This window comes from Hypanus sabinus, chromosome 8 (assembly GCF_030144855.1).
Source record: "Hypanus sabinus isolate sHypSab1 chromosome 8, sHypSab1.hap1, whole genome shotgun sequence".
NCBI lineage: Eukaryota > Metazoa > Chordata > Chondrichthyes > Myliobatiformes > Dasyatidae > Hypanus > Hypanus sabinus.
In genome coordinates this window covers 104,427,127-104,447,961 of record NC_082713.1, presented here as the reverse complement: position 1 = coordinate 104,447,961, position 20,835 = coordinate 104,427,127, and positions in this window count along the sequence as shown.

Genomic DNA, 20,835 nt, shown 5'->3' with positions numbered 1-20,835 from the left:
CAGCTGCGTGTTTTTGTTAGTGTGGCGATAGCATCAGAATTGGAATCGGAATCAGGTCTGTTATCACTGGCTTACATGACGAGTAGCTTGATGTTTTAAAGAGGTAAAGATTAGCTTTATTGGTTATATGTGTATTGATACATCAAAACGTAGAATGAAATGTGTAATCTGCGCCCAGACCAACACAGTTTGATGATTTTGCAAGTGTCGCTCTGTTCTGTCACCAACATAGCACGCTCACAACTCATTAACCCTCATCTTTGGAATGTGGGAGGAAAGCCACGGAGCCACGTACAAACCCCTTACAGACAGTGGTGGGAATCGAATCTTGATCGTCATCACTGGTGCTGTAAAGCACTGCACTTACCATTTAGCAACCTGTCACCCACTTTGTACTGTACTGCTGTGGACATAAAGTTACCATAAATTATAAAAAATACTTGTGCGAAAAATTACAAAAATGCCAAACATTAGAAAAACTACAAACAATAAAAAATACAAAAATTAATATTTAGTGCAAAACAGGCAATAATGAGGTAGTGTTTATAGGTTCATGGGCCATTCAGAAATCTGATAGCAGAGAGGAAGGATCTGTTCCCAAATCACTGAGTGTGGATCTTCTAGTGTTAAACTAAATGGGTTGAGAATGCCTTTGCTTGGAATCTTACTCCATTTCTCTGACAGGCCAAACGACCATTCACATAAGAACAGAGGTAGGCTATTCAGCCTATCGAGTCTGCTTCGCTATTCCATCATGACTGATTTACTTTCTCTCTCAGCCCCATTCTCCGGCAACTTTTCCTACAACCTTTGACACCCATACTAAACAAGAATCTATCAACCTTTGCTTTAAATATACCCAATGACTTGGCCTCCACAGTGCTCTGTGGCAATGAATTCCATAGATTCACCATGCTCCGTCAAAAGAAATTCCTCCTCATCTCTGTTCTAAAGGGACGTCCTATTTTGATGCTCTCCCACATCCTCTTCACATCATCACTATCTTGGCCATTTAATATTTGATAGCTTCCAATGAGTTCACTCCCGCTGCCCCATTCTTCATATGTTAACCCTTTCATTCCTCGGAACATTCTTGTGAACCTCCTCTGGACCTTCTCCAATGGCAACATAGATAATGGGCCCAAAGCTGCTCACAATACTCCAAATTTGGTCTGATCAACGCCTTATAGATTCTTAGCATTCCTTCCTTGCTTTTATATTCTAGTCCTCTCAAAATGAATGCTAACATTGCGTTTGCTTCTCTTAACACTGAACCAACCTGCAAGTTAACCTTCAGGGACTCCCAAGTCCCCTTGCACATCTAACAGACTCCAAGTTAATGCTGCAACTTTAGTGTTGTTTGGCAGAGGAAATCACTTTACTCTGACACTAGTGTGTAAGAATGTGCCAATTCTCCATTTGTTGATATGCTGTGTGGGTGCACGGCCGCACTCTAACTGAAATGCTCCCATGCACATAGCCTTTGTGCTATGCAACTGGAATTTTCTTTCAGAGTTTTATTAAAGTGCCAAGCAATTTTCAGGCCATGTAAAAATTTCCTTCTCAGAACAATATAAAAAAATGAGGGGAACTTCGCACAGGGCATCATTGAACCAATCGGGACTATGCCAGCTCTCAGGGTAACCCCATTAATCCCATTTCTCCACTTCTTTCCAGTAACTTATTCTGCCTTGTTTGTCCATCAATTCCCAACCTATTGCACTTCCAGCAGTACTCAAATAACCTAGGAGCTTGGCTTCGGGATATTGAAAGGAATTGGAACACCTAACATAAACTCAGGTGGTCACTGTGTGAATGTGAGGTCAGGATTAAACGTGTGTCATTGGGCAGTGAGTCAGCAGTATCACCTGCTGCACCACCCTACGGCTACAATTATAACCAGAAAAATACAATCAATCTTTGATATTTAATTAACACTATCTTTAAATACAATCAGTAAAATGGTACAGTGGTTAAATTATATGAGATTAATAACTCGACGCTGGACAAGTATTCATATTACATTCAGTAAAAGATCTGGAACTAGAAGGTAGTTTCAGCAAAAGTGACCATGAAGATCCCAGATAGTTGTAAAAAAATCCTACATCCTTTAAGTGATTAAATCTGTTCTCCTTTCCTCTTCTGGGACATATGTGACTCCATCCTCTGAAAGGTAATTGGCGATAGTGACAGACACACGGGAGTCTGCAGATGCTGGAAATCTTGAGCAATGTGCACAAAATGCTGGAGGAGCTTAGCAAGTCTGGCGGCATTTATGGAGAGGGTTAAACAGTTGAAGAGCAAGAGTCTCCGCCCAAAATATTTAAAGCTCAAAGTAAATTTATTATCAAAGTACATATATATATATATACGCTACACTGAGAATCACTTTTTGCAGGCATTCATTGCAGATCAAAGAAAAACAATAGAATCAATGGAAAACTTACAGAAGAAAAGACTGACAAACAACTGATGTGCGAAAGAAGACAAACTGTATGAATAATAAATAAGCAAACAAACAAGAAAGCAAATAAGTAAATACAACTCAGAACATGAGTTGTAGAGTCCTTGAAACTCCACAGGTTGTGGAATCAGTTCAAAGTTATGGTGTGTGAAGCTCAGGAGCTTGATGGTTGAAAATTAATGATTGCTCCTGAATGATTGCTGATGTGGGACCTAAGTCTCTTGTACCACCTTCCTGATGGTAGCAGCGAGAAGAGGGCAAGGCCTGGATAGTGCAGGTCCACGATGATGGATACTACTTTATTCTTATTGCACTCCTGATAGATGTGCTCAATACTGAGGAGGGCTTTGCCTACAGAATGTTGGACTGGGCTACATTGAGTTATTGCTGATAATACTGGCTCTGCCAGTGGTACTCACATAATAAGGAAGAAATTTGAATTGTGAAAGCAGTCCTGGACTAAAAATAGCATCTGAGAGATGTTGGGGTTACTAGGTCATTGGTACCCAGAAACTGCTCAAGGGTGAACTTACAACAGTTTATAGTGAGTCAGAGATTTTGTATTCTTGATATTTTTGTGAACCAGAGCAATAACTTTCCTAGATCATAAAACCCTTGTCTTTTAAAAAGTGTGTGCTGACAAAAATCAGTCTTAACTTTTGGTGTGCACATCGATTTATTTTGTGGCAATTTGATGTTCATTGAAGGAATATAATGAATCATGGCAATGTATTCAATCTCCAAGTGGTGCATAAGGCTTAAGAAATGCCAGTGGTGGATGACGATTTATTTAAATTTGAAATGCTTGGATGTCCTTCCTTTCAGTTAGTCCTGATGAAGGGTCACGGCCCGAAATGTCGACAGTACTTCTTCTTATAGATGCTGCCTGGCCTGCTGCATTCCACCAGCATTTTGTGTGTGTTGCTTGAATTTCCAGCATCTGCAGATTTCCTCGTGTGAGTTAAATGGTACGGTCTGAATTCAGACCCAACATAGCTATTCATTGTAAGTTGGGAGAGGTTGCGAGACTTGGTCTTCAATGATTTTAAAGCTATGAACTCAGAGAGTAGTGCGGAAATGGAGAGGCTAGAAATATACTAACCATTTAAATTGTTTTATTGAAAGGTGATAATGATTTGGGAAAGAAGGAGGCCAATGGGATGAATGGCCTTTCCTGCACTGGAAGCAATGTTTTTCTGTGTAATACAAATATACAGAATTGCAATGTACAGGTCTATTCATTCAAAGACTTCCTCTGTTGTTAATCTTTTGTAGATTTGTGAACGCTCCAAGTGGTGTGTGTATGTGGTGGTGTAACTGATACTCACCTGAATATGACGGTGTCTGATGTGCCAATGCCTGAAAAGCTGACATTAGTGTTGTACCAGCTGATTACAGACTTCTGCATATTTTGTGTAGATAATTGGAAATGAAATGATTAATCATGAGTTTCTTTAATTTAGAAGTTTATTTTGCATGCATACTGCAATGCTTCAAGTGAAATGGTAATGATAGGTGAGCGTCATTTCTGTCAAAATTAGACATAGGAACAGTGTTAGGTCATTTGGTCCATTGAGTCTACTTTGCCATTCCATCATGGCTGATTTATTAACCCTCTTAACCCCATTCTCCTGCCTTCTCCCCTTAGCCTTTGACACCCTTACTAATCAAGAACGTATCAAACTCCACTTTAAATATACCCAAAGACTTGGCCTCCACAGCCATCTCTGTGTCAAAGAATTCCATAGATTCAGTACAAATCTGGTTGGCAACCATTTATTAATTACTTGTTGTCATGTAATGTCACAAATGTGCGGTAGAAATTTTCAGGGGCAGATTCTCTTTTGAGCTTGGCTGTACATAATTGTGTGGGTGAGGTGGAGGAAAAGCATCTGGATTAGATTTTTTACTTGTATTGTCAGCTTTCATTTGCTAAGCAAACTTAGCATGTAAAGGTCCTTCACAGGAGTGTTGTATGAGAAAAGATGACAATCTTGTTCAAGTGATCAGATTCTGATGTAGACATGCCAATGTTTTTCTCTACTACGTACCTGGGTTGTGGGGCGGGGCTTCACAGCTATGTTGTTGTCATGCTTTGTGGTCTGATCTGAATTAATTAGTTTGCCCACCTTATATGTGAGTGCATGTGGGGGTGGAGTGGATGTAGGGGTAAAAGAGAGAGAGTTATTTGCATTCTAACCTACTTTATATAGTTACTAAATATAGTAACTACCTTGAGTGGTTATCATTTCAGAGGGGCAATTACAAAGAAAGCAGGGCAGTGCCTCTACTTCCAAAGTTCAAAGTCCTAAGTAAATTTATTATCAAAGTACATATATGTCACCATATACAACTCTGAGATTCAATTTCTTGTGGGCTTTTTCAATAAATCCATAATAGAATAATAGCCATATTAGAATCAATGAAAGACTGCACCAACTTGGGTGGTCTTTCATTATAACTTCCTTAGAAATTTGTGAAGATTAGGCATAACACCTAAAACTTTGACAACTTTCTATAGATGTGTGGTGGAGAGTACATTGACTGGTTGCATCACAGTCTGGTATAGAAACACCAGTGCCCTTTGATAGAAGATCCTACAAAAGGCAGTGGTTATGGTCCAGTTCATCACGGGTAAAGCCTTCCCCATCATCGCGCACACCTACATGAGTGCTGTGGCTGAAAAGCATCATCCATCATCAGGGACCCCCACCATCCAGGACATGCTCTCTTCTGGCTGCTGTCATCAGGAAGAAAGCACAGGAGCTTCAGGCCTCACAGCACCAGGTTCAGGAACAGTTACTACCCCTCAACCAACAGGCTCTTGGAGATATCTTCACTTGCTCCATTACTGAACAACCTATGGACTCACTTTCAAAGATTCTTCATCTCATGTTCTCAATGGTTATTGCTTATTTATTAATTATTATTATTACTTATTTTCTTTTGTATTTGCACAGTTTGCTGTTGATTGCACACCGGTTGTTCGTCCTGTTGGGTGTGGTCTTTAATTGATTCGATTGTGTTCTTACATTTACTGCAAGAAAATTAATCTTAGGGTTATATATATGTATTTTGATAATGAATTAACTTTGAACAGATTATGTGAACACCTAGCTGAAGAAGGATCATTAATTTTGAATGTTAACTCCGGTTCTGTTGCCTGACTTGCTGTGTATTTCAGCAAGTGCGTGTCTTGGCCTTTAGACTCCAAATCCTGTTGTTGTTATAATAGAGATTGCTGATTGCTGTGAGAATAGTGCTTGGTACTTTCAATGTTGCACATATGAAACATTTATTCATTTTCATTTATCTAAATGTTCCCTTAACAATGCTGTTTTAATGCACATTAATTGCGATGATGTGAAATAACATAAATAATACAGGGAATAAAATCAAAAAATGTTACACTGTAACCAAACATTGACATTTTATCTTTTTTTGAGAAAGGTCTATGTAGTATTTCCCTTTAATTACCAGATACAGAAACACAAGAAAATGGGAGCAAGAGTAAATATCATCAAAGTTCAAAGTAAATTTATTATCAATGCACGTACCTATGTGACCAAATGCCACCCTGAGATTCATTTTCTTGCAGGCATTCTCAGTAGAACAAAGTAGTGCAATAGAATTAATGAAAAACTACACACAAAAACAAACACATTGTGCAAATACTAAATGCTGGTGAAACTCAATACATCAGGCAGCATCTATGGAGGGGAATAAAGAGGTGATGTTTCAGGATGAGAGGTTAGCCCAATGAATCTCCTTTGGACTTCTTCCATTTTTCCAATATCTTTTTGAGTAAAGGCGATGAAAACTGTGTCCAATGCAGTACAAATATTTTTGAATTTTTTAAAACATTTTTTATACTATGGAAAAAGAAGATAACTCTTTATTGAAAGTTGACACCAAGCAGCTAAGTAAGTATTTTAAACATGGTGACCTCACAATATTAGCATTTGATTTTTACCTCTCCTGACTAGGGAGCCTTAAACATGTATATTCATATTATATTTTTGGTGGCACATACATAAAAACTGAGAAGGAAGCCATTCAGCCCCTCTGCTTATTCTTTCTTTTCAAATCTTTTTATTATCAATCCAAAATTAACAAGAGTACGTCTAAGTAAACATCACACAATGCCTCAAAGAAAAAAAAGACATTCATATTAAAAGATTGAAAACTTTTTTGTGACAAAAGGAAAAAAACAGAAAAAACCCAACTAAAGGAAAAGAAAGTGAAAAAAAAACCCGTTGGGTGTTCAATCCTGGCCCCATGAGTCATACAAAAAGCTTCTAAAAAAAAGATGAACATCAAACCGACAGCAAAAAAAAAACAAAAATTTACAATTAGATCATAAAGGAAATCTATCAATTAACTCAAATGATAATAGGAAGGAAATGAACCCCATCTTTTCTCAAAATCAAACAGAGGTTGAAAGGTTTGACTTCTAATTTTCTCCAAACTAAGATGGCATAGCATCACTTGAGAGAACCACTGTGACAAAGTGGGAGCCGATGCATCCTTCCACTTCAACAGCCCTCCTAGCTGTCAATGTGATATGTTGGTCAGACAAACAGATACCACGGATATTTTGAGGAATTATTCCAAAAAGCACAGTTAATTTGTTAGGTTGTAAATTAATTTTTAGTGCTTTAGAAATTGTAGAAAAAATTGACTTCCAGAACTGTTCCAATATAGAACTGGACCAAAACATGAGTGTCAGTGTAGCAGTCTCAGTTTTACATCAACGTTAGGAAATATTTTAGACAATCTCTCCTTCATCAAATAGCAACGGTGTACAATTTTGAATTGAATCAGTGAAGGACTAGCACAGATCAAAGAAGAGTTAACCAACTTCAGAATCCGCGTCCAGTCCTCCGCCACAAAAATCAAATTATGTTCCTTTTTCCAATCTTGTTTAATCTTAAATAAAGGATGCTTGTCTAATTGCAATAGTAAATTATAAATTCTTCCAATGGAACACTTCATCAAAGGGTTCATACTCGTAATAGTATCTAACAGGTCGGCATCTGATACATAAGGAAAATTACTTAAATATTTTTGTAAGAAATGACTAACTTGAAGGCATTGTAAAAAGTGTGAGTATGAAAGAGAAATTTTATCAACAAATTGCTCAAAAGACATCAGTTTATCTTCTTTAAATAAATCCAAAAAAGAATTAATGCCTTTATTCTTCCAAAGTAAAAAAAATTGGATCACTCAATGAAGCCTTAAAAACGTAATTTCGATAAATTAAACTAAAAAGTTTAAATTTTTTAAGATTAAAAATTTTATGAAACTGGAGCCAAATTTGTAAAGAATGCTTAATCACAGGATATGAACTTAAATTAGCAACTTTAGCTAATTGTACAGGTAAGGCAGCTCCCAATAACGAGGTTAAATAAAACTGTTTCACAGCTTTCAGCTCCAAGTCTACCCAAATTGGCCGATCATTCTTATCAACCTAGTGTAACCAAAGGGACATCTACCACGCATTAACAGCCCAAGAATACATTATTAAATTAGGCAAAGCAAGACCTCCATCTTTTTTTAATTTTTGTAAGTGATATTTACTAATTCATGGTCTTTTATTATTTCAAATAAAAGATGAAATAATAGAATCAATCTGATCAAAAAACTTCTTAGTCAAAAAAAAGGGATATTCTGAAATAAACATAAAAATTTTGGTAAAATCATCATTTTGATTGCATGGATGCGACCAGCAAGTGAAAACGTAAGTGGCTTCCACCTACTAAATAAATACTTCATAGAATCTACCAAGGGAACACAATCAGCTTTATAAAGATCTTTACATTTTTTAGTAATTATAACACCTAAATATCTAAAGGAATCTGTGACTCTGAAAGGAATATTATCATATATAGAAACGATTCATTTAAAGGGAACAGTTCACTTTTGTGAAAATTTAATTTGTTTCCCAAAATATCTCCAAATTCATTAAATAATTTTAGTAAGGCAGGGATAGATTCCTTGGGATTAGAAATATAGACCAGTAAGTCATCAGCGTACAGAGTAATCTTATGAATGGTCTCATTCACAAGAATCCCATGAATATCTTCAGCTTCACGGAAAACGATAGCAAGGGGTTCTAATACTAAGTTTAATAACAAAGGGCTCAATGGACAACCTTGTCTTGTCCCCCATGAAAGCTTAAAAAAGGGGATCTACAGTTATTGATAATAACAGTAGTGATAGGAGTTTTATATATCATTCTAATCCAATTATTAAAATTAACACCAAAGCCAAATTTCTCTAAAACATTAAATAAATATTTCCATTCAACCTGATCAAACGCTTTTGCAGCATCCAAAGAAACAGTGCATTGTGGAGTTTTAATAGAAGATGAATATATAACATTAAATAATCTCCAAACATTTGAGAAAGAATAATGACCTTTTATAAAGCCTGTTTTATCTTTTGAAAATAATTTTACCTAGATTATTTTCCAACTGATTGGCCATTATCTTTGACAGAATCTTAGCATCGACATTCAATACTGAAATAGGCCTATATGAGGCACAATCAGTAGGATCTTTATTCTTTTTAAGAATTAAAGAAATAGTTGCCTCATAAAAGGTAGGGGGTAAATCACCTTTCACAAAAGAATCCTTAAACACTTCCAACATATACAGAGAGAGCAATTTTACAGAGAGAGCAAAAAGAGGGGCATCAAGAGTTTGTTGATCCTCAAAAGAAATTTGGGGAAAAGCAATCTTTCATATAAAAACATTAATTTTGGAATAATCTACTGGAAATTGAGTTTTATAAAGTTCAGTATAAAAATCTTATTAATTTCCTCATATTCCCAAGCCAGGCTACCATCTTACATCCACACCCTTTTATTCTTTTTTCTGTTATTAGCTAACACTGACAGGGAACTTAAACTGCCACCATTTAGGAGGGAACTGGAGTCTCTGGAGGCAACCTGTGTGGTTACAAAGAAAGCATATGGAGTCCACACAGATGATATCTCTCACCAGAATTGAACCCAGGGTCAGGAGCACTAACAGCTTCTCCTCTATGCTTCCTTCATTATGCATTGTGAATTATTATACATAAATTACAAATTGTTTGCAGCAGGACATGTGAACCATATACAGGTATGTCAAACACAAGCCCATCATTCGCATTCTGTGCTGTGTCAAATAATGTTGACCATCATGCTTTCATGACTGTAATTGCTCTTGACAAAATTTTTCTGCAGAAGTGATTTGCCATTGCCTTCTTCTGGGCTAGTATTAGATGGCATGCATTTAAGGTAAGAGGGGACAAATTGAAAGGAGATTTACGGCACACATTTTTTACGCAGTAGTTCATGGGTGTCTGGAATGCACTGCCAGGGGTGGTGGGGGAGGCAGACGCAATAGAGGCATTCAAGAGGCTCTTAGATCAGCAAATGAACGTGCGGAGAAGAGAAGGACATGGACCATGTGCAAACAGAAGAGATTAGTTGTCATTAGGTTAATTAGTTCAGTACAACCTTGTGGACCAAAGGGCTGATTCCTGGACTGTACTGTTCCATATTCTAAAACAACTCAATATTGATCTACCTCAAATGAGGTTATTATGAACTTAATTGAAAAAGGTTTAATTAAGTCACATGATAACAATTATGGAATATGATGGGGGTAATCTCATGATGCATATGTCTAGTAGCAGGAAGACGACCATACTGCACATGAATCAATTGTTTTTTATTGCCTACAGCTTAAGCCAAGTCAACACTGGTGTCTGACAAAGTTGCTGATTTATTTGGGAGAATCTGACTAGACTGTGCCCTTCCTCAGCAGGTCATGATGTGGGTTAATGGTGTGAGAATGCATTGGCCCCCAGGTGAAACATCTCATACAGTAGATGTGGACACACTGGATTATGAATGATATGATCCCTTCTTGTAATCTTTATTGGTCAAGGTAGTACATCTTGGGGGAGGGGAGGGTCATTGCTTTCCTGCTGCTTGTGTGTTGGAGGGGGAAGTTGGGGGGGGCCTGTGGTTCTCATGTTCTCACTGTCACTCATTCTTTGGGGCACTCTTCTGTTTTCGAGGATGTCTGTGAAGAACAAGAATTTCAGGTTGTACATTGTACACATTCTCTGATATTAAATGGAACTATGGAACTACTGAACATCTCATGACAGCTAATGAAAATAATCTCCACACCAATCCTGAGAATTCATAGAGTATCACACACTACAGTACAGCTTTTCTAAGATCAATCTAACCCTTCCCTCTATTTTGCCCCGGTATCTAAGACAAGATATGGCAGCATTGCAGAAGTTTAGAGGAGGTTCATGAGAATGATTTGAGGAATGATAGGATTAACATTTGTGCTTGCTGAAGTTTAGAGGAATGAGTGAGGATCTCGCTAAAGCTTATCAAAAATTGAAAGGCCTAGACAGAGTGGACATGGAGAGGATGTTTCCTATAGTGGGGAGTCTAGGACCAGGGGACATAGCCTCAGAATAGTAGGACGTCCCTTTAGAACAGAGATGATGAGGAGGAATTTCTTCAGCCAGAGGGTGGTGAATCTGTGGAATTAATTGTCACAGGCGGCTGTGGAGGCCAAGTCTCTGGGTATACTTAAGGTGGCGGCTGATATGTTCTTGATTATTAAGGGAATCAGAAGTTACAGGGAGAAGGCAGGAGAATGGGGTTGAGAGGGATAATAAATCAGCCGTGATGGAATGAAGAGCAGACTTGATGGGTTGAATGGTTTAATTCTGCTCCTATGTATCATCTTCTTATGGTCTTAGGAGCCTTCCACATTGATTGAAGGAGTAAAAATGTGGAATAAAAATGGGATTGTGGCAATAATGTTCTGGATGGTCCCTTCAGAGACTAAAGGAGAGAATGGAGTTTCTGTAAGTTTCTTAGCAATCTCACTTGGAGCTTAGCCAGTGTTTGGCAAACAGCGGGAATTTATGTCCAGATGATCAATGGAATAGGATTCAAAATTGTGTCAGATACTGAATTCAGATTTCCCTTTTTCAATATTTAATTCTTATATTTAAAAAAAGATTTTGAGTCTGAGATTCCATAGATTTGACATCATAAAACATTTCATTTAGTCTTTGTCAGTATTTGAGTTCCACATATGCCTGCTGAGTGATGCTTTCATTGATTCTATCGTGTTTCTTGTATTTACGGTGAATGCCCGCAAAAATGAATCTCATTGTTGTATATGGTGACGGATATATACTTTGATAATAAATTTATTTTGAACTTTGAACTTTTGCCCTTTAGCCACCCTTTGCCTGCGAGCCCCTCTCTTCCCTTCCCTAGAAAGCAGGTTCAGCTCCATGAGGGTACATCAGAAATGCAAATAAATTCCTCCTAAAATATTATATTTCTTTGGGGATTTATTGATTTATTATCTTTATGCCTTGTTCTCTCCTCATTCTGGACTCTACAAACAAGTGAAAATGTTCTCCAAAGCCACTCCATTGAAGTTCTCTAGGTCTTCTCTTATTCTTTCTCCACAGAGAAAATTCTTAGTAATTCAGCTGTAAGTCCTGTAAAACATTTGCATGATTCCTAGTTTACCAATAATCTTTTCATAATATGTAAACCCAAAGCACTCATGGGACTCAAAATGTAGTGTGAAGATGTTTCTGCAAAAATTTAATTTTCCGGCCCTATATTTGTTTTCTTTTCTTCTGTGGTTTTGTTATTTGGTTTCATTCCTTCTGCCCTCAGCAACTTGAATTTCCATTTTCTTGAATTTCACCATTCTTTGATCTCCATTTAGATTTTTTCCTTTAAAGAAACCAGTCGTCTCTTTATTTCCTTCTTTCAAAATTAACACAGCACCTTATCATGTTTCATTTGCTCTATTTGAAAGATTAAGTTCTCCTAATCACTTGTGACATTTACAATATTCTATATAGCCAAGTTCCCAGCATCTAGCAGGATTACCACTGGAATGCTATGCATTTTTGTCTGTTGTTCTTTTTCCTTCTCTGTTTGGTAATAAACTCTCCTTTGCAACTTCCTTCATACTGACATAAAATGTGAGCAAGGGGTGAGGAGTCTGAACCTTGCTTCATTACAGGAGTTGAAGTTACAGCAGGTGAAGAAAGTTACTGTACAGCAGTTGAAGTTACAGAGTTGTAGAAATTTACAACCAATGTGTGTTGAAAGATGGATTGATTTAAAGATGGATCATCTCTTTGAGAGATGCTTGATTTGAGCCATGTATTAAATTTGAAGCTAAATGCTGAGAAATAATAAAGGAACCCTGTTTCATTCTATGTTTTGTATTAGGTACCAAATAATGTGGCCACTCAGTGTATGTTCATGGCTTTCTGCTTCTGTCGTGAACCCAGTTCAAAGTTCAACATGTTGTGCATTCAGATATGTGTAACATATAGTTAATTGAGTTCCTGTTACCCTCTTGTCAGCTGGAATCAATTTGGCCATTCTCCTCTGACCTCTGTCATTAACAAGGCATTTTCGCCCTCAGATCTTCCGTTCATTGGATGTTTTTTTTTGTTTTTTGCAACATTCTCCATAAACTCTAGTGACTGCTATCTGTGAAAATCCCAGGAGATCAGCAGTTTCTGAGATACTCAAACCATCTCGTCAGGCACCAACAATTATTCACAGTCAAAGACACATATATTACATTTCTTTCCCTTTTTTATGTTTGATGTGAACAATAACTGAACCTCTTGACCATGTCTGCATGCTTTTATGCATTGAGGTGCGGTCACGTGATTGGCTGTTTGGATATTTGCATCGACAAGCAGTTGTACCTAATGAAGTGGCCACTGAGTGTATGTGAAGATTGGGCATGTTGTAATGTAAGAGGCTAGAGGTCCCCAAATGATAGTATATAAACACAAGAGATTCTGCAGATGATGGAAATTCAGAGCAACACACAAAAAGCTGGAGGAACGTTGCAGGTCAGGCATCTATGGGTGGGGAATAAGCAGTCCATGTTTCCATTTGAGACCCTTCATCAATAATCTGCTGAGTTCCTCTAGCAGTTTCAGTGTTGCCATGGTGCAGTTTATCCTATATGTGAGAAACTGATAATGATTAGTGGAGCGGCTAATGAGGGTATTGGAGAGGCTGGCTTTGGAGTATAGGATCAGGGAAAATAGTCAGATAGATGAACGGGGGAGAGGCTGGGCAGCTGAATGGCAGATAGTTAAAGACTTTGCTGTGTAGTTAATTGTGGCTAGGTACGAGTTTATAGGGTATTATTGAGGACGATCGGGGAGAGGACAGATATTTCGGGGTTGGGTAGATGATAGGGAACGATTTTGGATAAATGATCAGAGGGCTTGTTGGCAAATGCTTAGAAGTGGGATTCAGGCAGATGCTTGGGTGGATTGAGGAAATGAAGTCAGAAAGTTGGAAGATTTGAATATCCACCCAACACCACTCCACCCAGTGGTAGGCATGAGGGCTCAGAAGGCATTTCAGGCCAATAGATGGAAAGACTTGAAGATAATACAGGCATCTAAGGGGTTAACATGTAAAACACTGGCTGGTGATGATATGCTGTTAACTGGTAATTGTGGTAGGAGGTCTACAAGCATGAAATGTTGTGATCTTTACAACAAGCATTCATCATATCTTTATAGTGTGGCCACTTAAACTAACTCAGCATTGATCTGTACCTTGCTGGATTCCCTGGTAATATAATCAGTGGTTACGGATGAGGGGTAATCCTTCTGCTACTAGTCAGAGGATTAGATTTTCTAGCTAGAGTTTAACAGCGATTTGGCAAACTGGATTTGGCTGAGTGGTTCTTAAGAATGTGTTGGTTGCTACCAATTAAAAAAAAGTCAATAAATTCTAAAATTGCTCGTTTCAATCTTTTTCCGTTATAGGCTTTCATGGTTGGTGGTCTCTTTCATCTGATGCTCAAAACATCAATGATGATTTAAAAGAATAATTGCATCACTCATATCTAACATTGTAGATTTGTCCCAGCCATTGAAAACTCAGTAACCTCTCCATTTTAGTTTGGCTGCCCATGAAACAGACCCCAAGCATAAAGCTCGAGTTTAAAGTAAATCCATGGAAGCAGATTGTTATGATCAACGTCAATAGATTATCCATTTGGAACATACGTGGAGTAAAAAAAAAGATGCTTTAGATTTCACGTTTGCTATTGTGCCATTGATGCGGGACTCTGTGTTTCGTTGCTGCAGGAGAGATTCGGGCGTGTGCCGGAGACAGAGATCAGATTTGTGGGGTTATATGGAGGGGAACACTTCTGCTGATTTGCACTTGTAACATTCTAGGATGATTAGGATAGAGGGGCCCCAATGGCTGACAGTTACTTGCTCTCTGTGACAAGACCATGTTAATCCATCACCCATCTTACGCTTAACCTTCATTGTTTCCTGCTCCAGCAAAACTGCAGGTTTTAAATCCCTTCAATAGTCTCACCTCTCTTGAACTTTCACACTCATAGATCTCTGATCTCTTTCACTTCTCGCTTCTTACGTGCCTGCACATGTCCACGATGGATAGGATCTCCCCTCTGGAATTGCTTCCTTAACTTTCTCTGCCACATTCCCCATAACCCACTCAATTTCACTCTCTTTTGAGAGTCTAGTTCATTGGTCAAATAGTTGATCTCCCCTTCAACATGGTCTAAATTGTGTTTGGTAATGCTCCTGTGAAGTGCTTTAGGGCACTTTATTATGTTAAAAATGATGTGTAAATCACCTTTGTTAAGCATGATCTGATGCTGTACATACCATTGTAAATGGTTCCGTGATTAGGCTAGGGTTAAATTGGGGGCTGCTGGGCAGCACGGCTCAAGGACCGGAAGGACTTGTTCTGTGCTGTATCTGAATAAAATAAAATAAAATATTTTGATGATTCATTTATACAAAAAATTATCTCACTCTCATAGTCTCACGGTCTGAGTAAGTGAAAGTCAAGTAAATTGCAGAGACTGGAAATCTGGAATAAGACAAAGACCTGCAGAGTTCTTCTGTCATTTGCTGTTTTTATTACAGAGGCTCTGAGATGGAATGGAAAAGCACATTAAGACCTAACTAATAGTGAATGTTTTTCGGTGCTGCTGATCGAGGCAGAGGCTTTGAAAGAAAAATTTAGACTGGTGCCTTCTACACTTACAGAGAGCTGATTTAAAGATGAGGAAAAATTTTTGAGACAGTGTTACACTCCTGCGAGCAATGGTTACAGGTTGTGTATTCATCTGTGAATATAGGATTTGCCAACACACTGGTAGCCGAATGAATTCCTCATCACAGCATCTTAACAACAAGCATAAACATTCACAGAAGCTCCCCAGGTTACTGGCTTGATGCAAAAAATGTGTAAAGATTTTTGAATATTAATATATGCTTAATCTATTTCAAAATATGTCACCCTATATGTTATAGGGAGCTAGATTAAATAGAAAATGCTAGAAATATGTATTAGGTCTGTCGGCATCAAAAGAGATGTGGCAGGTTGATGTTTCTGTCATTACATTTAAAATGTCAGGCAATGTTTTTTTTCAATCATTTTAGGTGCTGGTCTATACTGCATTTGCATACTTGGCTGTGTTCAATTTTTTTGGTGAAGCAGAGAGTGATGTTTTGCCGTGTTACAGGTGCTATATAAATGCAAATTATTGTTGTTGCTGCCACCACCTTTGGGGGCAATACATATCTTCACTACATTATGGAAATAAATCTGCCAAACACCACATATAATTCAGAAAACTGAATGCAGCATATGATAGTTAATGTCCGATAAATGCTAATGCGAGATGATTATGGCAGTAGAGGGTGAACACCCCTGAACTGAAATTCCAAAATCCACAGGCCTCCAAAATCAGAAATTTCTTTGAGCACTGACTCGACATCTCAAATGGAAAATTCCCCGAGGTACCAGGCCATGTGCACTACTGACAGTTCTGAGGAGTGACCCGAGATAGGTAATGAAAATGAGGAAAGCACTGAAATATAGAGATCTTGATCGTGTATTGAAAGAGTGGATTCATCAACATTGGAGTGAAGGTATGCCACTTAATGATATGCTGGTCATGAAGCAAGTAAAGACTTATCACAATGAACTGAAAATTGAAGGTAATTATGAATATTCAGAAGGCTGGTTGCAGAAATTTAAGTAAAGGGATGGCATTAAATTTTTGAAGATTTGTGGTGATAAGGCATCTGCTATTCATAAAGCAGCAGAGAAATTAATTGATGAGTTTGCCAAGATTGCCGCTGATGAAAATCTAATTGCTGAATGGTTGCATCAGTACATATGCACGATGCAGCAAGTGTAAGACAAAGACCGTTTACTCGTCACAAATAAATATGGAGTCGGGAATGATAATGATGTTAAACAGCCACTGACTGCCTGTGTGGGCAGCTGAGGTAGTGATAGCTTACCTTTCTGATGGTTCGGAGTGCAGTACACATAATTGTTTTGTGCACAAAATTATTAGAAATATTACACAAAATACCTTCAGGGTATATGTAATGTAAATGGATTTTGTCTTTAGACTTGGGTCCCTTCCCCTTAGATATCTCATTACATAGATGCAAATATTCCAATATCCAAAACACCTCTGGCACCAAGTGTTTTGAGTAAGGGTGCTCACCCTGTGACACTGCTGAGAGGCAGGTGGAGCTGTATGACATCTTGTTTTAAATTGCAAGTCTGACCATTACTTGTAATGTAACCAAAATGCATGTTTAGAAGGCGACATCACTGAAGGAGTGACTGGAGTTAGAGGCAACATTCAGCTGAGGGTCAGACAAACAGTTTGCTGGAATGGTTGATGCAATTACGCTTATCTACAAAGAATGAAAAGTCATGTAGTGATGTAGAGGGTGGGAATGGGAGAACAATCTGTGAAGCAAAGTCTTAGTTCAGGACAGTGAGTGGAGAACAACAGAAACCTTTTGATGTGGAGAGGAAGCTTGCAGAAAGGGAAGATCAGTTGTCTTTTATTCACCCAGACTTGCATTTTCCTGTATGAAAAATTGGTCTTTTGATGTGATTCTGTATCATTGGTGTTCAAAGAGACAAGTCAGGGGTTGTCTGAGTGTGTCCCTGTGCACTTATTAATAGGTTATATTGACTGAAATAGTTTCAGGCTGTGATCCTCCTGCCTCACCAGAAACAACCTTGCCATTAATAATCTTTCTTGATGATCCAGTGCATCAGTTTCAGGTAATTTTGGACATCTGTGCATACTTTGAATAGCGTATTAAGCCAAGCCTCCTTATCTGTTTGAGTGGAAGCTAAAGAGCACACAGTGTTACACTTCAAATAGAACAAGCAATTCTCCCAGCGTCCTTTTCTGGTGTTTTAAGCAGTAGTCATGTAAGGGGGAATAGATTAAAGGGATGATCTTCACAATGTGCTCTTTGGTGGAAAGCTTCAATTATTCTCAGAGCAGACTGAAGATTCCCTGGAGACTTACCTCATAACTTTCTGCCAACGGAACACTGCAAAGTGTGCTGTGATTTCATTCCATAAGCTCCCAGCTGCCGCAGTCCCTGTCTCAAGGATGGGTTTAGACACATTATATTCAGGCATTCACTCGTTTCTTATCCCAGTGCTGCTCATGGAGACTCGCAGTGAGCAAACACCGTTACCTGCGCCCACACAGGTGCAGTCAGAGGGTTCTGTGTGGCAAAGGTAAGGCAGGGTTCGAGCTTAAAAAGAAAGCGCTTCGCAGTGTCTAAATTGCCTAAGCATTTCTCCAGCAACCAGCAGAGGACGTGTGGAAATTTCTTTCGAGATAGGTAATCCCTTTGGTTCCCATCGCAACCTACTACAACGGGGAGGCCCGGTAGTGTAGTGGTTAGCATCAAGCTTTACAGTGATCGGAAGATCAGGGTTCAATTCCCATCCCTGTCTGATAGAAGTTTGTACGTCCCCTCTCTCCCATGACCAGGTAGGGTTCTGCCCACATTACAAAGATGTGCAGGTTAGGGTCAGTGAGTTGTGGGCATGCTATGTTGGCACTGGGAGTGTGGCTGCCCCCTGCACATACCCGGACCGTGCTGGTCATTGACGTAACATGACGCATTTCTCTGTACGTTTTGATGTTTCAATGTACACGCGAAGAATAAAAGCTAATCTACCACTGTCTCCATTTCTCTCCCAGGCAACCGTCGGATGATTCACAGCATCGATGATGTATTTGACTATAATGTGCAGGCCACATATGTGTGCTATTCCTATATTCCGTCATCTGATTATGCTTCTCTGCCTCTGCTGTTGAGAGCCTCATCCATTGCCCAGCCATCACTGTTCTAACCAAGGGAAGGGAAAAGATGTAAACATGGGAATATGTACCTGATGGACCATTTTACAATAGGTTACAATCCTCTCCAGAAATGGTCACATGTGAACTCCTGCAAATGGCTCAAATTCCATCATGCTTCTGGCTGTTTTCCAATCTCCCTCCCTCATCCAAATCACTGTAACCTCTATCCTCACATTCACGTCCATTCCACGCTCCCACAGCCTTCATGTTCATTCACAGGATGTGCCTGTTGCCACAGCAACATCTATTGTCCACCCCTGAATGAACTGATCATCTAACAGGACATTTAAGAAGGCAAACCCTTCTGTCGGTAACTTCTTCCCTCCTCAGGGGACTCTGATCTCCCACAGTTAATGTTCCGTTACTTACTAACAGTGGTAATTACCTCATGTCTGGTGGCTATACCTTCCATTGCCAAGGTCCTATACTCTGGACTTCCCTCCATTAGCCTCACTATCTTGTCACCCCTCCCTTCTTTAAGGCACTGTGACCCAGGATTTGCCTTACAGTCTCCTTCTGTGACCTAGTGTCAAATTTTATTCGATGATGGTTCTGTGAAATAACTTGGTGTACACTCAGAGGTTAATTTATAGATACCTTCTGTACCTATTAAAGTGGCCACCAAGTGTATGTTTGAGGTCTTCTGCTGCTGTAACCCAGCCACTTCAAGGTTCGACGTGTTGTGCATTCAGAGATGATCTTCAGCACATCACTGCTTTGATGTATGGTCAGCTGAGTTACGGTCACTTTCCTGTCAGCTTGAACCAGTCTGGCCCTTCTCCTTTGACCTCTCTCATTAACGAGGCCTTTTTGTCCATGGAACTGCTGCTCACTGGATTTTGTTTGTTTTTCACGCCATTCTCTATAAACTCTAGAGACTGTTGTGTGTGAAAATCCAGGAGATCATCAGTTTCTGAGATACTCAAACTGCCCCGCCCAGCACCAAAGGTCAAAGTCACTCTGATCACATTTCTTCCCCATTCTAATGTCTGGTCTGAACAACAACTGAACCTCTTGGCCACGTCTGCATGCTTTTATGCGCTGAGTTGTTGTGCTGCCACTTAGTGTAACTTTTGCTGTGTTGAAGGTGTGTTGAATTTTTACTGTGCAAGAGCCTGAGGTACATTTATATAGCTAGTGTGCCCAGACTTTTGCACAGTCCTGCACTTGTCAACATGAAGAGGAGAGCATGTCTGTAAACCAGTCGGGAGCAAAGGATGTTGGGAATGGCGAGAGTGGAGTGCAGTGGGAGGGGTGGCAGAGAAGGAGTGTCAGGGACAGGAGGGGGGTGGTGTGGGTGCAGCCCTGAAACATCAGGCAAAGTCATTTGATTCCAAACACTGATCATTACAGAACGTCTTTCCGGTGCTTCCCGCTTCTTCCCCTCTCCCTGTCCCCTTCCCACTCTCAGTCCTCAATAGAGACCCATATCAGAGTCAGGTTTATTATCACTCACTAAGTCATGATTTTTTTCTGCAGCAGCAGTACAGTGCATCACATAAAATCACTGGCACTCTAGCTATACATATATGCCCCAAGACTTTTGCTCAGTACTATATGTAAATGCAGGTTGCTGCTATTGTGGGCAGGATTAGATAATGAATTGAAGGAGGGAAAAACTGGGTCAGAACATTTTTCTCCCCTCAGAAGGAAAGAGAGAAACCATTATGAGCCAACAAGCCTGGGGCAAGATGAATTTCTGTGACTAAAGCCAAAACATGTTCCCATTTACCTTGTGGACAAATACAGAGTGCACTTTATCTCTGTATTACAAACAGATTTTGCAATGGGCTTTGTTTCATGCATTCTATTAGAGTTCTTCTGGATATTTACTGTGGGGTGGACTTGCTCTCAGAATCAGGTTTATTGTCTACGTTGGGAAAATTGTTGTTTCGTGGCAGCAGGAAACTGCAATACCTCATAGTCACAGAGAGTTATATCAAGAAGTATGTTAACCCGTAATTAAATTGTGCAAAAAGAAAGCAAAATAGTGAGGTAATGTTCAAGGGCTCATGGACTGTTCAGAAATTTGATGGCAGAAAGGAAGAAGCCATTCCTTAAACATTGAGTGTGTGCCTT